This window comes from Pteropus medius, unplaced genomic scaffold, assembly GCF_902729225.1.
Source record: "Pteropus medius unplaced genomic scaffold, Ma_sr-lr_union100, whole genome shotgun sequence".
Lineage (NCBI taxonomy): Eukaryota > Metazoa > Chordata > Mammalia > Chiroptera > Pteropodidae > Pteropus > Pteropus medius.
In genome coordinates, this window is record NW_024344240.1 from 23,324,141 (window position 1) to 23,334,612 (window position 10,472).

Consider the following 10,472-nt stretch of genomic DNA (forward strand, 5'->3'; position numbering starts at 1 on the left):
ACCATTACAATGAAAAATTGTTCCACAATCAGTGATACTTTTACTACCTATTGGTGATAATTGTACCATATTTTTCAGGAACACTATTTTAACAAAAGTTTCTTTTTATTATACTTAATTGTGTATGTTTCTTCCACTTAATCATGTATCATGGTTTATTTGGTACTTAGTACAGTGTTGAAGCTCAGTAGATATTTGTTCTTTCTTCGGTTTGTTTTGTTTTGGTGATGGGGTAGTGATCAATAGGAGTTAATCGTTGTACTAACATAAATGAAATCGCCAAGATCAGGATTTTTAGGCTCACTTTGGCACCACATATGCTAAAATTAGAATGATACAGAGAAGATTAGCATGACCCCTGTACAAAGATGACATACAAATTCGTGAAGTGTTCTATATTTTTGGTGAATGGATTAAGAAGTACAAATGGCAGTTACAAAGTAGTCATGGGGATATGAAATGCAGCATAGGGAATATGTTCAATAATATTGTAATAACTATATATGATGTCAGGTGGGTTCTAGACTTATTGGGGGGATTACTTCATAAGTTATACAAATATCTAATTACTGTGTCGTACACCTGAAACTAATATAATATCGAATGTTAAGTATAATTGAAAAATAAAAAATTGTTTTTAAAAGATCAGGATTATAAAAAGGAGAACAAAAATTACATGATAAAGAACGTTGCCCTGGTTAAATACTGTGCCATCATTATTTGGATTGGGGCCTTAAGGTGTTCAGGATGAAAAACAGTAAATCATTAACATTTTTTACCTGTTCTTCTTGGAATAAATAACACATTTATAAGTTTAAGAATTTACAAGTTTAAGAATTTATCTTGGGGTTATAAAACCAAGCAACATTATTTAGCTCACACAGAAATTCAACCCACTATAATGACTCAGGAACTAAGAGAACTCTTCCATACCTGCTAAGCACAGAGTGAAGTGTATAGTCATTGAATAGTGCCTATTAGTTGAATGAGTGGATGAAACAACTTAGCTACAGTCAGGAGATGTTTACCACCTCTGGGAAACAATAAAAAAAAATATATAGGGAGAACTAATATTTATTCAGTACATAATATTCTAAGGTCTTTATATATGTCTTTCCTCTGGATTTCATGAGGCAGCTGCCACATGAGGGGAGGGTAAAATCATGCTGCTAGGGGACAGACACCTCCACCTCTCCTGAACCAAAGCTCACCTTCTTTTCCAAAGACTATAGTGACTCAGTTTTCAAAGAAGATTCAAGACCTAATTTGATCCAGAGCTGGAGGGGAAGTTGTGAAAACTAATGAATAACCTTCTGACCAACCAAATACATAAATGACCAGAGGAAAGTATAAATGAGATACCAGAATAAAAAAATATATTAAGAGAGAGAGAACAACTCTAATGAAGAAAAGAAAGATAACTCAACACTTTAGCTACCTGCTAGCAATAGAGACATTTATTAAGGCCTGGCCAGTAATTTCCTCCTCCTTAGTCCTAACTTCTTTCTTCTTTGTGAACCTTTCTTTCAAATGCAGAGTCCTTAGCCTGTAACTCAGGATTGTTTAGTCCATCAACACATAAGAAACTTGTTCTCCTGAGACTGAAAATGAGCAATACTGTTTCCTTAGCTACTATACATCCAATGGAAGTAAGAACCAGATGAAATGAAGAGAGAATAGCATCAGAAGACCTGGGTTGAAGTCCTGACTCTGTCAAGTGCTAGTTGAGTGACCTTATGCATATTAGTGATCCCTCTAACATGATTTCCTTAACTCGTTCATTTAACAAGTATTTTATGAGCAGTTACTGTGTACTGAGCACTTCCCTGGGCATTAGAGATATAGCAATGAATAAAAGAGAGGAGATTCTGCTCTAATGGAGTTTATGTTCTAGCGATATTAGTAATCAATCGATAAATAATGTAACTTCAAAAAGTGAGCAGTGCTGTGGCAGAAATAAAATAAATGATAAAGACAAATTGTGAGGAGGGTTTCTATACAGAGGGGGTGCTCCCAGAGGCAGTAACATTTGAGTCAACACCTGAATGTACTAGAAGGAGCCAGCCAAGGTAAGAGGATTCCAGGCTGAGGGACCAGCAAACCCTGAGGTGGGTGCATGTTTGGGGCTCGATGACAATCAAGGAAAATGATACTGGTATATGGCTGTACTAGATCAATGGTTTTTATGCAGTACTCCAAGTCATGCTAGAACTTCTCTGTTTGTTTTGCAGGAGTGGACAGGCCAAGGGTGGAAACTCTGCCAGGCTCCCACCATTCTGCCCAACATACACGGAGAAGCTCCTCTTTCATCTGAAGCATACATTGGGGTACCGCTTAAAGTTTTACTTGAAGAACATATTCTGTGATCAAAAATTCTCCATCTCAAAAGTACTTTGGCACTCTAATTGTCAGACACTATGAGAATTTATCACACAACCTCTGTCATCACTATAGAAGGACTGACTCAACTCTATTCAATAGACAGAGAGTCTGGGAGACCTGCTACCCTCCTCTCACCAGAGCACCCCATTCCCTCCCCTGTGGTGATGGACTGGAACCGCTGTTGATCTGCAAGCAGGGAGGGACGTGGTAGCTCTGCCTCCTCCTAGTATATAATACTGATTTTCTTTTCTCGAATGGTCAGAATGAGACACTCTGTCCTACACAGCAGAGCTTTGTGGAGAGAGCTGAGAAAAGGCTCCAGTTTTTTTCCAAACTGTACTATACATAGTTGGCCAGCTACCTTATTTCTAACCCCAAAACTCATATCTTTCCTTGTCTACAGAGAACTGCCCGGCAGCTCTCAAATAAGTCTCTACTGTCCTGGGGTTTTGGGAAAAGCACTGCACAGAATGTGAAATCATTTTCTGGTAATATGAATCTAATTAGATCTTTGACTGACAAGAGGAAGCAGAAGCCAAGAGGAGTTTAAACAATCCGTTTTTCACATATTTAAAAACAAGTGAAGAACCAAGCAGGGACTCGGAGTGAAATAGAGAATAAAGAGATAAAGCCTAGGGAGTATTTGGAGAAGGAGGGTGAGTAAAAAGAAAATAGGGGGTGGGGAGGGAGAATATCAAATGATCAAAATATTAATCTTTTCTCCCCCCAACTTCACCTCTGTTCCCCTTCTCCACTCTCCTCTCTCCCAGAGAGAACTTACTTGAAGGTTGATGATTTCTCTTTCTGATTCCATCTTGCTGCCCTGAAGTGCCTTTGCATGAACTGGGTGCCGGTAACAGACTGTGTGGGCTACTCCAGGCTTTGCTGTCTGAGTCTCTACTGCTTTTTTTTGGCAGAGTGGGGGGGTGGGCGGGAGAGAGCACACAGCTGGCAGGACAGACCTGCTATTCATCCATCTGATGGGATGTCCGTCTTGGCTTCAGCCCCTGGGGAAGTATACACATGTATACACGTGCAAGAGTGTGTGTGTGTGTCTTGCGTGCATGTGTGTGTGTGTGTGTGTGTGTGTGTGTGCATACTCATGCTCCATGGGTGGCATGTGACACTTTAATAGGTGGCCTTTTGAGTTGGTAGTGACAGCGTCATTTTCTCCGGTGGCTCCAATGCCCCTCTAGTCCCAGAGGAGCCATCTGAGGTCACCCAGCCTACTTTGAGCTAGTGGCTTTACTACTGGTCCAGAAACCCTGCAGATTTATCAAGGAACTTGAAAAATAGCCCGAGAATACTGTCTGACCTCACATCAGTGGAGCTGAGAGGGTTCCTAGTCACCAAGGGTGGAGTGGCCTCTAGCATATTCCCAAAACTGAAGCTTAAGGACTTCTGTTGTTCTTTCCTTTGTTCCTCTATCCCTAAAAAAAAAAAAATTTAAATTGTAGTTTACCTAATAGGCCCCAAAGCATAAGCCTTATTCCACAAAATGAGTAAACAACCCATTGTTATTGACAGGTTGTTTGATGCCCTCATTTTCTCCCTTAATTAGCCAGAAAGAGAACAGTAAAAAGTTATGCCTTCAAATTCAGTTTATACAAGTAGTTGCATTTTCCCTGCTTTTAAAATAAAGCTCCCAGGAGTGAGTCTTTTTCTGAGAAGGTTTTTTTTCTGTTGTTTATGTTAGAGGCTAAAACTCTTCTGGCTTGTTCCTGAAGCTGATTTTAGACACCAGCTTGTGTCTGAATGGGTGTGGGTATGTCTGTGAGTGCATGAGGTGGGCGGTGTTACAGGGGAGTGATCTAATCTAGAGTTTAAAGATGGGGGGAGGGGAAAAGAGTAGCAGAGTCACAAATTTACTCTCACCACATTTAAATGTGAAAAAAGGGCAATTTCTTTATTAAATGACTTAATGTCTCTATAAGTCCCACCCTGCTGGACAAGTGGTAAGAGGAGGGATGGACAATAGGATGAAGACTATATTTCAGTCTAACCTAATAAGCATTGTTGAATTTAATTTAAATGATAAACAGTTCAGTTTCAATAGAGTGCTCGGTTTTTCAGATTCCTACCCATCTTCCCCAAAGATGTCATCTAGGTGCACAGGAGAGCGGTGTGATTTATGTACGCTTAGTGGTGGAGGGCTGATGGCTCTTGGACATACCCTGTGACCTGCTCCTGGGCCCCCTGCCAGTGTTGGTGACCACTGTCTGTGGCCAGGATAACTCATGGTACATTCTCTGTCTGCTCTTAAGGACCCAGAAGGCTCCCTTGCTGACTCTTATCTTGGCTCTCATGGTGATGTGGACCACCTTGAGACCTGCTATGACTCTTATGCACTCCCTTCTCGGCAGTACCAGCTCAGGGTTCCACACTTCTAAGATAATCCTCTCTGAAAATTCCTACCAGACCTTTGGCAATTGATCCTGTTCCACCTCAGGTACTTGGGGACTGAGAGCTGCTGACAGTCCTGAAGAAAGGCAAGTTCAGCTTCACTTCTGGTAGAGTTGGCTTTGATGTGGCTGCTCCAAGTTGGTACAAGGACGGCCTTTGAAGTGATCTCCTTCTAGACTCCAAAATGGAGGCGAGGTGTAGAGCCCACTCTCTTCTCAGCATTCCTTCAAAATCTACCAGGAATATCCACCACTCCCATCCCCCATAAAAATTGCCACTACATGATAAGCACTATTCTAAGCACTTTTGTACAAACTCACTTACTTTGTTCTCATAACAAGGTAGGTAATACTATTACTCCTGCTTTATAGATGAGGAAATAGAAACACAACTTAATGTTGGTCAGGCAATCTGATTCAGAGTCCATGCTCTTATCCATGATTTTGGCTCAGAGAGGAGAGATCGAGACACTTGTTTGGATATGTGCTTTCTCTTCCTCTACTTTCCTTCTTCCCATAAATCCTAAACTCAGAAAAGGTAGCCTTATCTACTCTCTCCTCCTGTTTGATTAGCACGTGCTTCTTGTGGAACTCTATGATAATAATTCAAAGCGGAGATAAAAAAAATTTAGAAAATGCTCATTCTCAACAAAACCTGACTATCAAAAATATTGTCTTGCTGAGAAACCCTATTTTGAATGTCAGAAGCAAAATATTGACTATTTCTTTCTCTTTGTGTTCCTGTTGTGATAATCCTGATCATCCTTTAGATGATATGGATGCATCTGGATGACTAGAGGGGAAATCAGAACAAGAAAATGCAAAAGAGAAAAGCCGTATTAATAAGCACACTGGTTTTAAAAGAAAAAAGCTGTAATTGGCTATAGTAATGGTTTTGGTTTGGCAAGATCTTTCTGGATTTGGACATTTCCCTACCTCATTAGCATCATTTGGAAATAAATAGCAAGCAGGATTTGGTTTAGTGACTGTGACTCTGGACCAGGAGTCAGCACATTTTTTCTGTAAAAGACTGAAGAATAAATATTTTTTAGCCTTGTGGTCCATACGGTTTCTATCACAACTATAGTTCTCAACTCTGCTATTGTAGTGTGAAAGCTGCTGTAGACAATATATAAACAAATGAATATATCTGCATTGCAATACTTTATTTACAAAAAAAAAAATGTCTTGAGAGGTAACAGCTGACCCCCCTACTGAGAAGATAATACGTTAAACACTGTTAGGATATAAAATCACAAAATGCATGCCCTTGTGAGACACATACATGGAAAGTTAAGCTAAAGTTATGCTTCTGACATTTGTGATACTAAATCTATACCTATATGGAAGCTATCCAATTCAGATGGGAGAGGCGTCTATTTCTCTTTATTGCTAGGTGACTTTTGCAGTGTGAAGCCCAGTTTTAGGGAAACTGCTTCTTGGGAAGATTTTTTAAAAAACATGCTTGAACTTATAAATAAGTAAACACTCAGAGCCACTCAGAAAGTGATCATGGAATAGGGGCCTAGAATGAGACTCTAGGGGCATCTTACTATGTAGAAGGCATAATGAGTTGTAGGGTACTGAAGAAGCCAGCAAAGAGACCTCTTAACGTCTAATAGTGAGAAAAGCCCTATGGTGGAAACCAGGCAACCTTGGTTCCTGGTTCCTGGTTCCTGTGTGCGCTGAATCACTGTGTGTTCTTAAGCCAAGTCACTGAACTATTCTGGGTTCTATATTCTCCTTTGTGAAAAGTAAAGCTGTCAAAAAAAGTGATTCCTAGGATTCTTTCAGCTCTTAAATTCTGTTTCTAATGTGTGTTTATATTAAACACTTCCCGTGTAACAGTATAAGGTCTCAGATTGAGGTCTGAATTTTAGTTTATAAAAGTTAAGAAATATTTATGTAATTAGAAACTTTGTAGGAAAAATAACCCCCTTCTACTACCTCTGCTAGTGAAGATTGGGCAGGGCAGACACATGACAAACAAGGTAACGAAGTAAGAATAAAGGCATACTTCAGAAAATGCTTCCAAACTCATTTATGCTCATTTACACATTCATTTAGCCTCTTTCAAACTCACTGCTCCAGAAATCCTATGGCTGGGATGAATGGTAACGGGAAACATTTTTTTTTTTTGGAGGGGGGAGGGCGTGTCTATGGAGGGAGTCTGATAAGATGCCCAGGATGGCCAAAAGGATAATTAAGAATTAGATTGGGTGACTCTAGCACTATCCAATAGAACTTTCTGCAATGATGAAAATGTTATAGACATACTTAGCAACATTCCTTAGCAGAAGTCTAAAGTAGGCCTGTTCTACCTACAATGCATGGTAGTTTCACTTCTATAAATTCTCTAAAAATACTGCATTACCACTCTTTATAGCACAGAGAATTATTTTGCAGAAAAAACACAAATATCAATGATGCTAAGTTAAAAAGTCATTTAAAAGAGTTTGACTCAGTGTGAAGTTTTATGAATATGTTAATTGGTTTTATTTTGTTTTTCATTTATGTTTTATAAGAATGATAGCATCTAAAAGACCTCTTTCAATATGAATAAAAAATCTAACCAATAAAAAATGTTATGTTAAAGAACATTTCAGTCTTCATTGTTCAGAATGGCAACCATTAGCCACATGTAGGTATTTAGCACATAAAATGTGGCTAGTGTTACTGAGAATCTAAATTTTAAATTGTGTTTAATTTTAATATATTTACATTTAAATAGCCAGTAGCTACCATGTTGGACAGTGGAACTCTAGACCAAAATTCAGTATATTCAAAACATTGTTGATTTCACATACATGTGGAATCTAAAGAACAAATTAACAAATAAAGCAGAAACAAATTCAAAGATACAGAGACCATTTTGAGGATTACCACATGGAAGGAGGGCTAGGGGGTGTTGGTGAAAAATGAGGAATGGATTAAGAAGTTCAAATAGGTAGTTACAAAATAAGCATGGAGATATAAAACACAGCTTAAGGAATATAGTCAATAATATTATAATAACTTTTTAGGGTGTCAGATGGGTACTAGATTTATTGGGGTGATCACTTTGTGAGTTTTATAGATGTATAATCACTATGTTGTATACATGAAACTAATAGAATATTGTATACCAACTATAATTGAAAAATGAAAAATGTTAATTAAAAAAAAAAACATTGCTGTGCCATGGCCATCACTTATTAAACACTCCCATCCTGGCCACTCATCTCTTGATAGATGTTCATTAAGCAAAAGCCTAATTTGACATAAATAGGAACCCAGGGCACACAGCTCTCATGGGAATGCCCCCTGAGACCCAGGGATGCTCTTGGTTGTGGTAGGTAAAATTCCCCTTGGGTCTTTTGCATTCAAGGTAGGGGGATTTTAACTATGACTCACTGTTCAATGAATGATTAATAACAGAGTCTTGTCATGTTGATATGGAACACTTCTCACCTCTCATCTCTGTGATAAAGTTAAAAGGTGCCAGGCATTCTCTTGGTGGCTTAAGAAAGTGAGAGGGTAATAGCTGATCTCTTCTTAGTAGTAGGAGAAAGACATTTGTGGCTTTCGAACTTTTTAAAGCAAGGAAATTCTTTTCTTAAGTGAGATCTTATGCAGAAGTTAATATAAAACAGATTAAAGTAAAGCTGCTGAGACCCCGGAGTCATATCTGCTCCTGCTCCGCCTGTCCCACCCTCTGTATTTCTCAAGCTATCCCTTAAGGTACCTCTAGGGAACTCCTTGATTTCTGAGCAGGTGGCATGGTTTACAAGCATCCTAGGACCTTGGGTGTGTTAGGGCTGGGCAATTACAAGTCATGCAAAATTGTGTAGAGGTTTTCAAGTCTTGATATGATGTATTAAAAAAAAATAGAAAGAAGATTTTAAAAGCACAGTCAAAATTGTGGCCATTTATCTCAGCAGCAGATGGGATGCTGGCCCACAGGGACTTTTTTTTATTGACAGTGTTCCTCACATAGTGAAGGCTTTTCCCAAAGAGCACGAAGGACTCAGGGTCGGGGTGTGAAAAGGATGAAGCTGGAAGATGCCATGGGGAATGGGCATAAAGGGTACAAAGACCACACACACGGCTCTAAGACTGGTGGGAAGGGGCGGGGGCAGGAGGCTTAGACAGCACAGTAACAGAATTCTTAGTAGAGTGTGGAAATCAGAACTCCAAGACTAAAAAAAAAAAAAAAAATCCTGAGAATTGGAAGTACCAACTAACCAACTCCATCTTACAGATGACAGAGGCAGCTTAGTGGTAAAGGTAAGGTGGAGAATTAGAACTAAATTTCCTGGTTACATTTTTAATATGTGGACGGGATGTGTGTGTGTAGAGAGAGAGAGAGAGAGAGAGAGAGAGAGAGAGAGAGAGAGAGAGGAGAAAGATGACTAATATGGAAATAATTACTTATGATTTCAAAGTACTTTGTACATATTTTTTTTTATTTGACCCTCACAGTTGTAATTTACAGCCGAGGAAACTAAAACCGAAGTGATATGCCCAAGATCACGCAGCTACCAGGTGATGGAGCCAGGACTCAATTCGAGATTTTTTCATCCAATTCTTTCTCTTTTCTCCACATGCTACTGCTTAACATACACCTCCAACCCCACCACTTACTCAGACACAACAATATGATCTGCGCTAAGATGCCACCCACTCATGTGCGCACACGCATGAGCACGCGCACACGCAATCATTATTGTTATCTGTGCAATGGAGCTGAACAGGTTGTTGATGACAGTAACTCACTATCGATCAAGGAGACAGACCTAATTTTGACTTCCAGTCCTGCTATTTATTAGTTGTGTGTGTGTTTTAAAAGAGACTACTTTATAGAGCAGTTTTAAGTTCACAGCAAATTTGAGCACACAGTACAGAGGTTTTCCATATACTCCCTGCCCCTACACATGCACAGCCTCCCCAATTATCAACGTGTGGGGTATGTTTGTTGCAACTGATGCACCTACAGCGACACATTATCACCCAAAGTTTATAGTGTACATTAGGATTCACTTTCGGTATTGTATAGTCAATGCATTTTGACTAGCTGTGTTTTGAGCAAGTTACTTCACCTCCTTTCCCCTTGTAAAAATAGGGATTGTAGTACTTAATTTATAAAGATCGTTGTGAGAATCAAACTAAATCATATCATGGGTGTAAAGCTAATTACCTGCCTGGCACAGAGTAAGAACCCATTAAATGGAGTTAATATGAATTTTCATATGAAGGACATCAGTAAAAGTCTGGCTGTTAAACTCTCTTGAGACTTCTCTTGTTCTCTTTTAGCTCAGCCCAGAGCCTCTAGTCAGGGCAGAGATAATTCTGCCAGAGATGAGTTCTAGAGATTCCTTAAAGTCCATGAAGATTTACTGTGCTGCTGAGAGGAACTTAAATTATAAGCTTGGTTCTTGGATGAAGAAGGGTTAGGTGAAGCAGGGTGTTCACGGATGTTCACAGAACCCTCAAGGTGGATCACAGGACAAAAAGTTCTGCTTTGGATGACTTGCTAAGAGAAACAGAAGGGGAAGGGAAAGTGCAGAAGGGAAAAATCAGAGTGTGGGGGGTGAGCTGCTGCTTGAGTTACTGCAAATGTGAAATAAAGAAACCTTCTCAGTGAAAGTTTCTCAAAAGAGATTTTTAATACTGCAAACTGTCAGGTATGCAAACTAAATTGGCCTGTAT

General features: G+C 39.3%; 1 non-coding gene across 1 annotated transcript; it reads left to right on the forward strand.

Annotated features, from left to right (window-relative positions):
• Positions 1–298: 298 nt before the first annotated feature.
• Positions 299–403, forward strand: LOC120607628 (U6 spliceosomal RNA). The gene has a single exon (XR_005654182.1). It is a non-coding gene; the product is annotated as a U6 spliceosomal RNA (small nuclear RNA).
• Positions 404–10,472: the final 10,069 nt, after the last annotated feature.